The sequence below is a fragment of the Myxine glutinosa genome, chromosome 7, assembly GCF_964187855.1.
Source record: "Myxine glutinosa chromosome 7, kmMyxGlut1.1, whole genome shotgun sequence".
NCBI classification, from domain to species: Eukaryota; Metazoa; Chordata; class Myxini; order Myxiniformes; family Myxinidae; genus Myxine; species Myxine glutinosa.
The window spans coordinates 11595129-11612392 of record NC_136267.1 but is presented as its reverse complement, the minus strand read 5'-3'; positions in this window follow the sequence as shown (position 1 = coordinate 11612392).

Below are 17264 nucleotides of genomic sequence, written 5' to 3'. Positions count from 1 at the left end.
TACGCACGTCACCTAGAGGAAGGCATGGAGCTAGTCCATGCCTTCGCCCGCCGCCAACTCCATCTGGCGGGGGAAAAGATGAAGCGCAGGTACGACGACCGGAGCCAGGGGAGTCAATACGCTCCGGGGATGAAGATTTGGTTCTTTAATCCCCGGAGGCGGAAGGGAAGGTGCCCAAAACTCACCTCCCCCTGGCAAGGCCCAGGAGTCGTCCTGTCGCAAATCTGTGACGTGGTCTTTAAGATCAAAATGGGGCCACGAGCCCTCCCTCGGATCGTCCACGCCGACCGGGTAAGACCTTACACCGGCGAGCAGGCGCCCCCGTGGATTGCCTCGGCTTTAGATGCCGAGGCGGGACCCAGTACCTCTGAATAAGGGGGGGCTTATTAGTGCCAGAGGACTGGGGGATTGAGGAGCGATAGGCCCGGTGGGAGAGGGTGGCATCCCTGCCACCCTTCCCATGGGGGGCAAAGGAGCTATAGTTTATGGGGTGTATGGCAGTGAAAACTAGCCCGGGTGGGTTAGGTTATATTGATAGGGCCCTAGAAGATGACATTAGGTAACGTTAAGATTAGTTAGTGACTGATACCTGTAGTGGGGACGCAGGTAGATTAGTGTGGATGATAATGACGAGGGAGCGCAATAGTTTAAAGGGACGACTGGGAAGCGCAAGTTTCAGAAGGGAGTAGTTAGCTGAGATGATGCCGTGTTTGTGAGAATGGAACAGGTGTGATTGCACAGGTGTGCAATTGGACAGGTGTGTGGAGCAGTGTATGAGTAGTGAGTGTTGTGGATCAGCGCGAATGCGCTTGGGGAGAGAAGGGTGCCGGTGGCACCAGGTGTGAGAGCACAGGTGTGCAAGTACAGGTGTGTGGAGAGAGTTGGAGTAAGTGGTACGGAGTGGTGTGCATGGTGCGAAGGTGTGGATGGGGGAAGAGTGGACCCCTTTCACGAGTACCCGGGGCGGGTAGTGTAAGTGTTAGGTAGAGGGTGCAGGTAAATTGTGGTTGGATATTGGCATTTGTGGTGCGGTTGCAGAATGGTGTTGTGAATGGGTGCATTAGTGTTGTGGAAATGGCTGGGCGTGTAGCCTGTTAGTGTGTGTAGTTGGTTGGGCACTCCACCACTGTGAGGATGTCGGCCAGGTGAGGCCGCAGGTGGGCTCTGGGAGCCGGTAGTTGTGAGTGGGTGCCTGAGGATCCCGGGTGTGGATCGGGCAGCCCAGTGCCAGAGAGGGCACGGAGTGGGGAGAGAGCCAGAGGGCCTTCCCCAGGTAGTTAGGTTAGGGTAAGGAGCAGGTAAGCTCGGAGGCAACTGCAGTGGTGGAGGTGTGCAGGTGGGTAGACCCACTGGGAGAGGTACACGCCGCAGCCCTGAAATTGTGCGAGGGCACCGAGAGATGAATCGGGGGAGTGAGACCCCAAATTGAAGAGCACCACAGTTTGGCCAATGGGAATTGGTTTTTAGAACCCATAGTGTAAGAGGGCCAATGGTTTGGCCGGAGGAAGACCCCGGGTAGTGTAAAGTTGTTAAAGTCATTTAGGAAATAGTTAGGATTGATGAACCTGTCGCACCATACGCAGCCACTTACCTGTGGTGATGATGATGACTCCACACCTGTGTTTTCTTTGTTTTGTTGCAGGAGATGAATCGCTGTGTGGATTTGTGAGACGCATCACGACGTGGATGAGACATTGGAGTGATTCCATCTCTCCCTCCCGAGGAGGGACTGATGATGAATTGGTGATGGCAAATTATGATGTTGAGTTGGAGATGGCAAATTTTGATGAGAGTTGAAAATGGCAAATTTGATTGGTTAGGAGGGAGAGAAGACGAATTTGGTATATGGGAGGAACGGGGAAGACAGTAGGGATGTTTGTTGATTTGTAAAGTAGATGTTTATGGGTAGTGTTGTGTTGTGTGGATACAGTAAGGGGTAAGGGAGGGGCCATGTAGGTTACCTGGTGGGGGGGGGGGCGTACGATAGGAACGTACCTGTCTCACCTGGTTCCCATGTGCCCCCAGTGTGCATCACCTTACATTGCGTGCACTTTTGCGCCCTTACCACCTTACTCACTTGTTTCTTCTTTTGTCTCCCACCTCCGAGGATCTGGCTTTGGGGTAGAGAGAAAGGAGAGAGAGGTGCTGGCTGCGCAGTTGTGGGCCTGCACTTTCGCTGTTTGCTGCCGGGATCGATACACCATATGGACCGCAATGTTTGTGGCCACCCACAATGGACCGCAGTTCGTTTGCGGCCAAGCACCACCCGGGGATGGACCTATGGATCAACGTGGCACCTATGCCATAAAGGTGAACCACTGTTAATTAACACCACTGAAGGCCACACGAAGAGCAAGAGACACCTGCAGGGTTAGGGGTTGTCGAGTTTATTTTTATTCCAATGAACAATGGTGACTGCACCGATTGGCGGTGGGGTGGTGCTTTTGATGCTGGGACAGGGTGCTCTGCACGTTATTAAAGGCCGTCGGCCACAGAGCACTCGTGGGTTGGTGTATCGATGTTGGCAAGCGCGCTCTCTCTATGCATAACATCTGCATGTGTTCCTCCAAAAACAGGTCCTGGATCGTAGTGTAAATAGCAGCGTAGTCGTGTAAATAATGCTCCCTACCGGCTGTATGTGTAGTTTGCGAATTCTTTCCGGATTCGGTTATCCTGTGGGTGTGTTTCTGTGAGGAGAAGGGTGCAACGTCGCAGGGGGACATATTTACTCATTTGTGAATATCTGTAAAACTGTCGCACTCAGGGTAGAGTTAATAGTAGAGGGAACTACATTGCGTGCCACACTAAAGTAGGTAAAAATTTATCGGGTCGGGACGCCCCGAGGGTAGAGAAGGGTGCAATGTTGCGAATATGGAATTTGGCCTCCATATCCGCTTGTAAATATTCCCCTATTTTCTCCAATACTCCCCAACTTTCCCCAATCCCCCATTCCCTAGTCCCATTGCATGTAAATAACAATCAGTAGAGCCGACCTTCCCCTTATTCCCCCATTAAATGTCGTGCCCAGGTCCACCGCACCACACGTAGCCAACTTTCGGACATCTTCCTAGTTATTCTTAATCTATGTCAGTTAAGGCCTCGTTTCCATTAATTATGACTCTTCGTTGCACCAGAATGTGATTATATGGCATCAGTAGTGAGTTTAGGACCTTTCCCATACCTCCTCCCATCTTCTTCCCCAAACAACAACAATAACAACAACTACAACAACAATTACAACTACAACTACGACTACAACAACAGAGGGGCGGGGAGTGTGCGTCCTCACACCGGCTCGGTTACCCGCCATGACCATACGCTCCACGGCGTTACCCCGAAGGGGCTGGCTGTCAGCTCCTCGTCAGGGGCGGAGCCAGTAACCCCCCCACGCACCCAATGAGAAGCAACGTGCCGATTCCACGAGGCGGAGCTAACGAGCCGAGGGCGTGTCACTCCCCGCCGGATATACGCGGCCCCGCGCCGGATGTGACGTCAGATGCGCCCCCAGCCTGGAGAGAGAAGTCGTCACCCCTCGAGCGCTGCAATACCTCCACCGCATCTCTTAAACTGGACCGTACGTGATCCTGCCCTGAGCCCAGGTGCACCTGGAGCGATCGCTACCCGCCTGTCCTTTGCATCAAACCCCGTGTGAGTGAGCCTTGTCCCGTTTATCTGTCGTCTGTTGGGGTTAATATAAGTGTGTTTAAGTGCCCACCTTCCTATGTTTCCCTCTTGTCCCTGTAATCTAAACCTTCCGCATTATTGTAATAACAACCTTTGAGAACCGTATCCCTGGTGTCGTGTCGTATTAATTCCAGCCGTGTGTCTTCTTTTTCCTTCATTGGTCTAGCATAGCGCGATTAGTCAACGTTCGGGCACAATCGGGTAACTTGTGCAGACGTGGTCATACCATAAAACCGCTCGGTAAATAACATCCAAGCCACGTCTGTAACAATATGTATGTATGTATGTATATATATGTATATATATATATATATGTATATATATATATATATATATATATATATATATATATGTATATGTATATATATATATATATATATATATATATATATATATATATATATATATATATATATATATATATATATATATATATATATATATATATACGTAGTGTGTTCAAAAAGTATCCGACCTTTATTTTTCGTGCGTAAAAAAAAAGAAGCTAGGGAGGCGTTGATTGGTGCACGTATGTAGGCGATCCTAATGCACACGCGTGAATTTTTTCACACCTGCAGAAGCTGTCATTCGACGGCAGACCGCCGATGAGTGAGGAAATGTAAGTGAGCGCCGTCGGATTTTCGTTTTTGACAAAATGACGGAAAAACTTGAAAAACGCTACTGCATCAAATTTTGTGTTTCATAAAACTTGCATCAAAACTGCAACTTGGTTTCTGGGTCATACCCATAAACCCAGGACTCGTCGCCAGTGATCACTGTGTTGAGGAAGCTGGGATCGCTGTTCACAGTCTCCAGCATGTCCTGTGCGATCTCCAAACGGAGTTGCTTCAGCTCAATCGTTAGCAGCTTTGGTACGAACTTCGCTGAGATTCTCCTGAAGCCCAAATCCTCCTTCATAATGGAATGAACGGTGTTGAATCTTGCGGATCGTTTCCACTTGGGAATCGCCAAGCCTTACACAAAATTTGATGCAGTAGCGTTGTTCAAGTTTTTCCGTCATTTTGTCAAAAACGAAAATCCGACGGCGCTCACCTACATTTCCTCACTCATCGGCGGTCTGCCGTCGAATGACAGCTTCTGCAGGTGTGAAAAAATTCACACTTGTGCATTAGGATCGCCTACATACGTGCACCAATCAACGCCTCCCTAGCTTCTTCTTTTTTACGCACGAAAAATAAAGGTCGGATACTTTTTGAACACAGTAGTATATATATATATATATATATATATATATATATTGTTACGGATCTGGGGGACGGCACTCCCGTTAGCAAGGGGGGTTTAATCCCCTCGTCTTTTAAGCTGGCCGTCCGACCGGTCCTGATACTTGTAACGCTCTTTTGCGGGGTGCGATTGATCAGGGTTATTGGTCCAGGTATTAGGCTGAATACCTTTATCAATCGCTCCGCAAAACAGGGAGACAAGTACCGCTCGAATCCCGGACAAGATGGTATTTGCCGAGCGGTTTAGCAATCTGGAATCTGAGCCGTTAGCAATGGACTAACCCCGATTATAAAGCGGTTCTGCCGAAATCGTGCCACAGATATTCAATAGGGAAAGACAAAAGCGATCGGGGAAGAATGAAACCAAAAGTAAGGAGGAACAGGTATTTATTATTAATTATGTACAAAACCAAAGAAACCAAAGGAAGAAACGAAAGTAATTTACAGAAGAAGAAGAAGACAGCGCACATCCTTATACAAGCTTAATTATGGAATCCCAGCCAACACAGACAGCACAAACTCACGTACACGAATGGGGAATTGCAGGCAGGAATGAATGGCTGGAAGGAGAAGGTTCAGGTGGGACAACAGGGCTGGAAGGTTTGGCAGGTTACAGCAAGCAGGGTCCGCTCCGGGCTGGAAGCGAGGAGCCGGCAGCTCCACGTATTCGGCTTTACACCAGCAGGGCTTCCTGCAGCAGCTCCGCGCAGCTCGTCTCTCCTGCCTTCTCACCGTCTGCTTCCTCATGCGTCTCTGCCTCCTCATGCGTTCTCTTGCACCTCCTCCCGCGTCTCTCTCGGGGGGCCTCGCACCAAGGGTTTTTATAACCACGCCCGTGGAACTTTCTTGAACTTGCCAGATCTTTCCTGCCACGCCCTCTCTAGCCATGCCCACCGATCTCTGGTTGGTTGGTAAGGCTGGCTGACTGCACCTTTGATGATGAGGGCTCCCTGGCTCCACCTTTTATGATGAGGTGGGGCCACGCCCTTCTTCTCCGATCCTGGCCTCGTGGGCAATGGAGTTTTGGCGCGAAGACAACAGCCCAACTGTTACTGGCAGCGAACGCTGCCTTGCAGAGAGGAGATGATTGGGGAAAATTGAAAGGGGAACTATCTTATTTGTTTGATGCAACATAGAGTCACTATTGGAAACACAGCCTTACCTGAAACACATAATAATGATATAACTTGACTTCCGCTTCCGGTCCGGTATGAAGAGGACGCAGGCGTTACATGCTCGCCACTTCTTCGACCGGGCCACTGTCAGTTGCTTGCTTTTTTGGTGGTCGTGCGGATTTTTTGGCCATTGAGTCTGGCCTCTGCATAGCCCCGGCTCTGCTCCCTGCTTCGCCTGCCCGGCTCCTTCGCCTGCTCGCTGTTTCCTCGGGCACACCCTCGTGGGTTGTGACCATCGCAGCGGTTTGGTGGCGGTTTCCCGCCGTGATCTAGATTTGTAGCGGCGGCGGTCGATTGCCGCTGCATTTGCCGCTTTGCCGTGATCAACCTTGGCCTCGTGATCGTCTCTTTGCTCCAGCCTGCCCTCTGCTTGGTCCCGGCTCTGCTCCTGGCTTCACCTACCTGGCTCCTTCGTTTCCTCGGGCCCGCTCCCGTGGGTTGGGACCATTGTTTCACCTCCTCAACCTTGGCCTCGTCTCGTCTCTCCGCTCCTGCCTCTCATGGCTCTGCGGTACTCCGCCGCAAGGCTCCTTCTGCTCAATACCCGCTCCACCCCATCATGCATCTCTGCCATCAAATCAAATGGACTCCTCCGACGACCCAGGTACATTCACCGTGGCTCCGGTCGTAAGTTTGTATATTTGCAATCAGGTCACTCCATCCCCGTCCTCTGGTCGGCTCAGCGCACTCTCACTCTTCGTCCCAGCGCACCTGGTCACAGCAACGCACACGATCGCACCTCCTGCCTACGAACCCTGGCTAAATCACCTGAATTCATCCCTGCTCTTCAAAACAACATCAAGCTCACCCTGTTCAACACCCGGTCCCTCAACAACAAATGCCTCATCCTGAACGAATACATCTTGGATAACAAACTGGACTTTCTCTGTCTCACCAAAACCTGGCAACAACCTCTGGACTACTACACACTCAACCTCACCACACCCAATGGATATTCCTACGTCAATAAACCACGCTCGGAGGGCCGAGGTGGTGGAATTGCCGTTATCCACCGTCAAGACATCAGGACCAGCCTCATCCCCATCGCCTCATCCTCATCATTTGAACACCTGGCTTTTAAACTCTCTGGTCGCACGCAGTCAGTCATGGCTGTCGTCTACCGCCCTCCCAAACCACACCCATCATTCCTGTCTGACTTTTCCTACTTTCTGACCCAGCTATGTTCCCTCTCCCCCTCAATCCTCCTCCTTGGTGATTTCAATATCCACATGGACTCCACTGACTCCACAATAACCACTGACCTAACTGATTTACTCACCTGCTTTAACCTCACTCAACATGTCGACTTTTCTACCCATATCCATGGTCACATTTTGGACCTTGTCTGCTCCACTGCATTAAATTTGCACCATCTCTCTGGCTCTGACCTCACCCTCTCTGACCACTTAGCCATCACTATGACCATCAACATCCCCACCCCAGCACCAAGACATTATCGCACTATCACCATCCGTAAGCTAAACGCTCTTTCACCTACCTCATTCTCATCCACCCTCTCTGAAAAAATGTCCACTTCTCCCTTCGTTGACCTCCACACCCCTTCCGACCTCACTGACTACTACAACCACACTCTCTCCTCCTGCCTTGACTAGCCTGCGCCTATAAAAACCAAATCAGTTTCTTTCACCCATTCTGCTCCCTGGTTTACCCCTGAACTCCGCCTAAGGAAAACTCGTGCTCGCCAACTTGAAAGACTCCGCAATAAAACAGGTCTCACAGTTCACTCCCAAGCCTACAAGGACCACCTACAACACTACAAAGATGCCCTCTCCCGCGCCCGCTCCGCCTACTACTCTCAAATTATCCACTCTGGCTCTGGAAACCCAAAAGCACTCTTCTCTACAATAAACAAACTCCTCCGCCCCCTAGACACCACCACCCAGTCATTCACAGTAAACAACTGCATCTCCTTCCTCTCTTTCTTCCAACGCAAAATTGACAACATCTACAACAGCTTGACCACCGCCGCACCCGCTCCCCCTCCAACCACCTGCCCCCCCTTGTCCTGCCATCCCCTGTCTCGGTTCTCCCCAATCTCCCCTACTGACCTCTCTGAACTCCTCATAGGAATGAAAACTGCCACCTGCACTCTTGACCCCATCCCCTCCAGCTTTGTCAAGGCCTCCCTCCCTGCTCTCTCTCCACTTATCATTGCAACAATAAACTCCTCCCTGTCTACAGGCATCGTCCCACCTTCCCTCAAAATTGCCGCTCTTACCCCCATTCTAAAAAAACCTGGTCTAAACCCTGACACCCTAAACAACTTCAGACCCCTCTCCAACCTACCCTTTCTGTCAAAAGTTTTGGAACGCGCTGTAGCCACTCAACTCAAACATCACCTCTCTGCCAATAACCTGTATGAAACATTCCAATCTGGATTCCGCTCCAACCACAGTACTGAAACTGCTCTCCTCAAAATCACCAACGACCTTCTCCTCTCCTCTGACGCTGGCAACCTCAACATTCTCGTCCTCCTCGACCTCAGCGCTGCCTTTGACACCATCGATCACACCATCCTCCTCACCCGACTTGAATCCACCTTTAACGTTACCGGCACTGCCCTCTCTTGGATTAAATCATACCTCTCTGACAGATGCCAGTTCATCTCCATCAATAACTGCAAATCCCCCACTGCTCCCCAGCCCCCAAGGTGTCCCCCAAGGTTCAGTTATTGGCCCCCTCCTCGTCATCCTTTACCTGTCCCCCCTCGGTCACTTAATCCGCCGTCATGGTCTCCAATTCCACTGCTTCGCCTATGACATCCAGCTTTTCATCTCCACCAAGTCCGTCTCCACCGACACCCACTCTATCCTGACAAACTGCATCACTGAAATAAAATCCTGGCTTCAAATCAACTTCCTCAAGCTTAACTGTGATAAATCTGAAATAATCATCATTGGCCCAAAAACGCTCACAAAATCCACCCATAACTTTGCCCTCAACATCGACGGTATCCCAGTATCCACCTCCCCTCACATCCGGAATCTTGGCGTCATCTTTGACCAAACCCTCTCCTTCGACAAATACACTAAACAGATCACAAAGTCAGCCTTCTTTCACCTGAAAAACATTGCCCGTCTCCGCTCATCCCTCTCCTCCACGGCTGCAGAAACCCTCATCCACGCCTTCATCACCTCCCGTCTGGACTACTGCAATAGCCTCCTCTATGGTTCACCCTAAAAAATCACCAATAAACTCCAATACATTCAGAACTCCGCTGCCCGTCGACTCACCCATTCCCGGACCCGTGACCACATCACCCCCGTCCTTTACAAGCTTCACTGGCTCCCCATCCCCCAGAGAATCCAGTACAAAATCCTCCTCTTGACATACAAAGCCCTCCATAACCTGGCCCCATCCTACCTGGCTGACCTCCTCTCCAGACACACTCCCACCCGCAACCTCCGCTCTGCTGGTACCAACCTCCTGACCCCCTCCATCCGGACCAAATTCAGATCCTGGGGGGACAGGGCCTTCTCCATCGCTGCTCCCACCCTCTGGAACTCACTACCTCACACCATCAGAGACTCCTCCTCACTCACCACATTCAAAACATCACTAAAGACCCACCTGTTCAACACTGCATTCAACATTCAACCCACAGCATTTAACCCCTGACTATCTCTTCTCCTTCTCCCTCCTTTTGCTTTAAATATTTCCCTATTGATTCTTGTCTTTTTGCAATTGTTGTTTTCATGTATTGTTATGAATTATGTTTTCCACTCTGTCAAAGCGCCTTTGGGCTCCTTGAAAAGCGCTATACAAAATAAATGAATTATTATTATTATTATTATAACTACGAAAAGAGCCTATGATTCGCTACATGTTGCAATGTGGACTAACTAAGGTGCAATTATTTCAATTAACAGCCAATTAAGGGGAAATGTACACAGGGGTTATTTATAAGGGAATTTACTACTAAATTTACATGGGAAGGTTCTAAAAACCGCAACAATATATATATATATATATATATATATATATATATATATATATATATATATATATATATATATATATATATATATATATATATATACATATATACATATATATATATATATATATATTGTTACAGACGCGGCTTTAGATGTTATATTGACCGAGCGGTGGTGTATTTAACCGCGTCCGAACAGTTACTCCCCGATTAGAACCCGATTCCACCCGACGTTGACCAGATCGCCCCACAGATATTCAATCGGGAAATCTCTAAAACGACCGAAAGAGAATGAAAAAGAAGAAGAAGAAGAATACGGAGGAAGAACAGATTTATTATACACACACAGCAATGGATGGAAGAAGCAGTAACACAGCGAATCGTTAACTTACACTATTCATTTTTACTTAACCCCAAGACAACGAGCAGGACAGGACGTTCACACTTACACAGGGGATAATGCAGGCAGGTAGGGCTTGAGGTGGATTGCTTGAGAGGGAGGCAAAGTCGGGAGGCCGCAGCTCGCAATTCCTCGCGGTTTTGGCGGGAAACCCTCCGTCGTGTATCCGCTGCGGTAGACGTCACGCGCTGGTTCGGCACACCTGCTCCTCTTCTTGGGGCGGAGCCGTCTCCCTCCTTTCAGCGCGTCTCTCCAAAGCTGGTTTCCTTGCCGAGTACCTCTCCTCTTTGGCTTGGAGCGTTTCGCATCTCCCCGCTCCTCTTCTTGCAGCCTCTTTGCTCATCTCCCAGGGTCATCTCCCAAGGCCTCTGGTAAAGCAGTCCCTTACAGTCGCTTTTATCACCTCGGGCGAAATCAAGCCGCCGGCTCCGAGGGCACGCCTACCGGGTCGCTCACCGCGGTGTTGATTGGCTGTTAGGGCTGGTTCACTCCTTCCCTCGTATGACGAGGTGGAGACACGCCTTTCTTCCCCAACCCTACCTCGTGGCCAATGGTGGTTGAAGAAAACCGCCCAAAATGCGGAAGGCAATTGGAAGGGAGGTTTTGGGGAAATTGGAAGGGCCTACGCTTATTTTGTTTGATACAATGCAAAGTCAATCTAGTGGGAAACACATATTTAGCCTACATGGAATAAGGAAATACACTATTTAAAAGATATATCGTGACCTGCGTGTAAGTTTCATGGAATTAACTAGGAGGCCGGCTACGACCATTATTTACATTACGAGGATGTTACCATACTTTTGTAACGTTCACATTGTAACGTTTCCACATTCGTTACACTGCACCCTCCTTTCTTCAGGCCCGTCCTCGGGCCTACTAAACTTTAACTTAGTGTGACACGTAGGTGTAATTCCCTCTACAATTAACCTGACCCTGAGTGTGACAATTTTAAAACACAAATAAGTATGTCCCCCTATTGCATTGCACCCTGTCTAACAGACTCAAGCCCACAGCTAACCGAATTACGGAATTATTCTCAAACTATACATTTACGGTGGGGAGCATTATTTACAATGACGTGATTTCTTATTTACAACGCAACCCAGGACCTGTGTGTTTTTTTGTTTTTTTTTGTTTCTTTTTAGGGAACAAGAAAAAGAAATTCCTGTTGGGAGGGAGGAGACAGCACGCATTGCATCGATGCACCAGTACCAATACCACCAAAGCACCCAAAAGCACCAAAAGCACCACAAAGCACCAAAAGCACCACAAAGCACCAAAAGCACCACTCGGTGCGCAGTCACCATGGTTCATAATAAACACAACAAAACAACTGGTGGTGGTCTTCACTTTCTCTGCTGGGCCGATGTTCTTCCCAACGTCTTCTGGCTTCATGCGGCCTATTTGGACATAATAAAAAGCACAACTTGTGTTCGTTTTTATTTAGGGCCTCAGGGGCCAACTAAGGGTGGTCCACCTGTTTGGCATAGGTGCCACCTTACCGAGGTCCGCAAGCAAGATTCCCTGGCCACTATGGCCGGTCTCCAACAGAGGTGCCCTGCCCCAGAACCTGGGGTCCATCAAGTGGTACTTGGCCGCAGAACAGCGGTCCATAAAGTGGTACATCAACGCAATGCATGCTGGTTCTGGGAATCTCGGGCGCACAATGGCCACCTCACGCACGCTCCCCTCGGCACCCAATGGCGCACAGGTCATGTGGGAGACAAAAGAAAGACAATTGAGCGAGGGGTAAGGTCACAAGGGTACACGTCAATAAGGCAATGCAAGGCGAAATGCGTACGGAGGGCGAAGTGAGAAAGCTCGTCCCTACCGTACGTCACCCCCCTGTCACCTACCCTACCCTTGCCCTTGCCCTTACCCCATATGTACAAAATCTACACATTACCAATTCGTCACTACTGTCACGTCTTCCCCATATTTCCCCTATACCAAATTCGTCACCACAATCCCTCTACTTCAAAATTTGCCATCACCAATTCATCATCAATCCTCATAAGGAGGGAGAGATGGAATTACGCACAATGTCACACCCACGTCATGATGCGTCTCACAATCCAAACATTTGCATCATAAAAAATAATCAAAACATGGCATGGTGTGGAGTACCTGTCACCTCAGGTGAGTGGATGCAGATGGTGCGAGGAGATCCTTCATCCTAACTATCCTCTAAATGACTTTAACACACTTTACACTACCCGGGGTCTCTCCCTGCCAATCCATTGGCCAACTTACACTATGGGTTCTAATAACCAATTCCCATTGACCAAACTGTGGTGCTTCTCCATTTGGGGTCTCACTCCCCCGATTCATCTCCCGGTGCTCTAGCACAACTTCTGGGCTGCGACGTGTACCTCTCCCAGCAGGTCTACCCACCTGCACACCTCCACCACTGCAGTTGCCACCCAAGCTTACCTGCTCCTCACCCTAACCTATCTAACTGGGGACAGCCCCTCCTGGCTCTGTCACCCCACTCGGTGCCCTCTGGCACTGGGCTACCCGGGTCCGTCCTCCGGATCCTCGGGCCCCATCCACAACAACTACTACCGGCTCCCAGAGCCCACCTGCGGCCTCACCTGGCCGACATCCTCACAGTGGTGGAGTGCCCAAACCAACTACACACACTAACAGGCTACACGCCCAGCCATTTCCACAACACTAATGCACCCACCCACATACCATTCTGCCACCCGCACCACAGATGCCAATATCCAACCACAATTTACCTGTACCCTCTACCTAACACTTACACTACCCGCCCCGGGTATCCGTGATGGGGGTCCACTCTTCCCCCATTCACACCATCGCACCATCCACTCCACTCCACAATTTCCACCATTCTCACTCCACGACCATCCATTCCAATACTCCAGATATTCCACACTACCATTTATTCCACACAGCCACATACACCTGTTGTTGCACACCTGTGCCCTCACACCTGGTGCCACCTGCACCCTCCTTTCTTCCTGGACCATTTGGTCAACACAACACGCAATCACCACCACTCCCTCATACACTGCTCCACACACCTGTTCAGTTGCCCACCTGTGCAATCACACCTGTTCAATCACACCTGTTCAATCCTCACACACACGGCATCATCTCAGCTAACTACTCCCCTCTGAAACTTGCGCTTCCCAGTCGTCCCTTTAAACTATTGCGCTCCCACGTCATTATCATCCACACTAAACTACCTGCGTCCCCACTACAGGTATCAGTCACTAACTAATCTTAACGTTACCTAATGTCATCTTCGCTAGATCCCTACAATTATCCAAGCCCTCCCTGGCTCGGTTGTCATAGCCACCCCATAAACTATTGCGCATTTGCCCCCACTCTGTGAGGGATGGTGGATTTGCCATCCCACCACATCGGGGGTCTCTCCACTATCAATTTTGTTCGTCCAAATTCCAACCAATTCAAAAATTTTCCATTTACTGCCAATTCTATTCACTTTTCTAAATTTCGGATCAAAACACTATCACTATCACGATCACCATCATCACAGTCCGCTATATCCTAGCCTCGGTGCGTCATGACATCATTAAACTCGGCTTCGTAAAGCCGAGCAATGAATTCGGGTGGTTTGGTTGCCTGCAGGTTGAATCCGTCCGGCTTTCGGTTCAAGGGAGGTGGTTTGGTTGGACCGAGGCTCCACGCACCATCTCGGCGCGGCACCTTGCGGTCCCGGGCCCGATGGCTCAATCTCCCCTGGTCGGAACCCCGTCCCCACGAGGGGGCACCGTTCCGCCTCCTCCCACTCGCCCTCGAACCGGACCGGTCGCCTCGCCCGGCAAAGCCCGGACTCGACCGTGCGGGGCGGGGCCAAGCCCGAATCGGCAACGACGCTTCGAAGAGAAGCGACGCAGCATCGATCCGCGCCGGGCCTCGCACCCAACCAAGCACCCCTCGCACCGAGTGCTCGCATCGGCTATCCGTCGCTCTAACCACTAAACCGGTTACCATCGGTGCTTTACTTGCATGCTTACAAGCATACGCTACCCCTTTCACCCTCACAAAACCTGGCGTTCCAACGCCGTCCGTACATTCCACCAACGCTCTCCCTGTTACACACCACACCTCTCGCGCACACTTTGGTCCACACCTCTCCTCCGTTACGTCCTCCGTAACACTCACCATGGGCGTGCACTCTTGCATCCACCCACTAACGCGCTCACATGGGCTCTCCCACACCCGCGCCATGACCAACTCAGGTGTGCTTCCTCGCACACGTTCCACCACCACCTTACTCTCCGTGTCACACTTCGTACACCCCGACGTGCATTCTCGCTCGCACTCGGTTTCACACTCGCGCTCTGATGTGCCCTCTCGCACCTGCGCCATCACCAACTCACTATTCGTGTCACACTCCGTACACCCCGACGTGCATTCTCGCTCGCACTCGGTTTCACACTCGCGCTCCGATGTGCCCTCTCGCACCTGCGCCATCACCAACTCACTATTCGTGTCACTCTCCGTACACCCCGACGTGCATTCTCGCTCGCACTCGGTTTCACACTCGCGCTCCGATGTGCCCTCTCGCACCTGCGCCATCACCAACTCACTATTCGTGTCACACTCCGTACACCCCGACGTGCATTCTCGCTCGCACTCGGTTTCACACTCGCGCTCCGATGTGCCCTCTCGCACCTGCGCCATCACCAACTCACTATTCGTGTCACACTCCGTACACCCCGACGTGCATTCTCGCTCGCACTCGGTTTCACTCCCACACTTTATAACACACCCACTCGCCGACGCACACTTTTTCCTCCCACGCGTGCCATTTCCACTCACACAGGACCCTTCACCAACGCCCGGATGCTTCCTCGATCCCAAGCGCGCGAAAATTCTTTTGTCGCTAAACATCCTCCTGCAAAATCTACCCGCACAATATACAGCACGACTCACCTGGGGGATCCTTTTCTCCACGCGAACCTGCAAACTTCCATTCGGGTTAAGCACAGCATCGTGATGTGAGCAGGGACTTTGTACATAATCCATTTCTCCCTGCAATTCCCGGGCTACCTCCGTCATCTCTTCAATTTTAATTCCCAGCACTGCTTTTTCTTTATTCACCTCGACGACCGTTGGCTTTAATAAAACACCCTCCTCTACCTCAGCGGTCGCCGGCTTTTCCAAACCCCGTGTCGCAATTTCTACCCCCGTCATTGTACCCGTGCTTTTCTCAACTTTGTTCAACCGGCGCTTTTCGGCCCGCGTTACTTCCTCGTGCACCCCTGGGACCCTTTCGCCCAACTTGCGGTCTCTATCCCTCTGCTCCCTTTCCTCCCTATCGGCCCTCATTCCGTTTATTGTTGCTTCAATTTGCTCACTCCGAGCATCCATTTTATTACTCAATCTCTCCCCCTCTATTCTCAGCATCTCGGTGAATTGCGCCATGAAGTCCCCCACATCAAAGCCCGCTGGTAGTGGTACGGTCACGGGCGCGGCAAAATTTGGTGCCGCTGTAACCACGTGCGCGAGAGCGCCATTTTGTGCACCTGATACCCCCTCAACCACACCTTCTTTACTCTCCTCCACCACTTTTCCCACTTCTTCCCTGGGGTCCTGGGTCGATTCTACCCCGTCTATCTCTCCCACCGACATCCGATCGCCTTGATTGTCCATGGCACGATCTCAAAATTCGGGTTTTATAAAACAAAATAAATTTCGGCAGCTTGTAATTTTGAGCGCGTTAAGCGCGCTTCGGGTCCGATTTCGGGTCCGATATCACTCCTCGACACCAATTGTTACTCTAATAGTACAATTGGTGTTCCAAAATTTGGGCCTAACAAATTTAGTCCCAGGTCCGAATCCAACTCCTCGACACCAATTGTTACAGACGCGGCTTTAGATGTTATATTGACCGAGCGGTGGTGTATTTAACCGCGTCCGAACAGTTACTCCCCGATTAGAACCCGATTCCACCCGACGTTGACCAGATCGCCCCACAGATATTCAATCGGGAAATCTCTAAAACGACCGAAAGAGAATGAAAAAGAAGAAGAAGAAGAATACGGAGGAAGAACAGATTTATTATACACACACAGCAATGGATGGAAGAAGCAGTAACACAGCGAATCGTTAACTTACACTATTCATTTTTACTTAACCCCAAGACAACGAGCAGGACAGAACGTTCACACTTACACAGGGGATAATGCAGGCAGGTAGGGCTTGAGGTGGATTGCTTGAGAGGGAGGCAAAGTCGGGAGGCCGCAGCTCGCAATTCCTCGCGGTTTTGGCGGGAAACCCTCCGTCGTGTATCCGCTGCGGTAGACGTCACGCGCTGGTTCGGCACACCTGCTCCTCTTCTTGGGGCGGAGCCGTCTCCCTCCTTTCAGCGCGTCTCTCCAAAGCTGGTTTCCTTGCCGAGTACCTCTCCTCTTTGGCTTGGAGCGTTTCGCATCTCCCCGCTCCTCTTCTTGCAGCCTCTTTGCTCATCTCCCAGGGTCATCTCCCAAGGCCTCTGGTAAAGCAGTCCCTTACAGTCGCTTTTATCACCTCGGGCGAAATCAAGCCGCCGGCTCCGAGGGCACGCCTAACCGGATCGCTCACCGCGGTGTTGATTGGCTGTTAGGGCTGGTTCACTCCTTCCCTCTTATGACGAGGTGGAGACACGCCTTTCTTCCCCAACCCTACCTCGTGGCCAATGGTGGTTGAAGAAAACCGCCCAAAATGCGGAGGGCAATTGGAAGGGAGGTTTTGGGGAAATTGGAAGGGCCTACGCTTATTTTGTTTGATACAATGCAAAGTCAATCTAGTGGGAAACACAT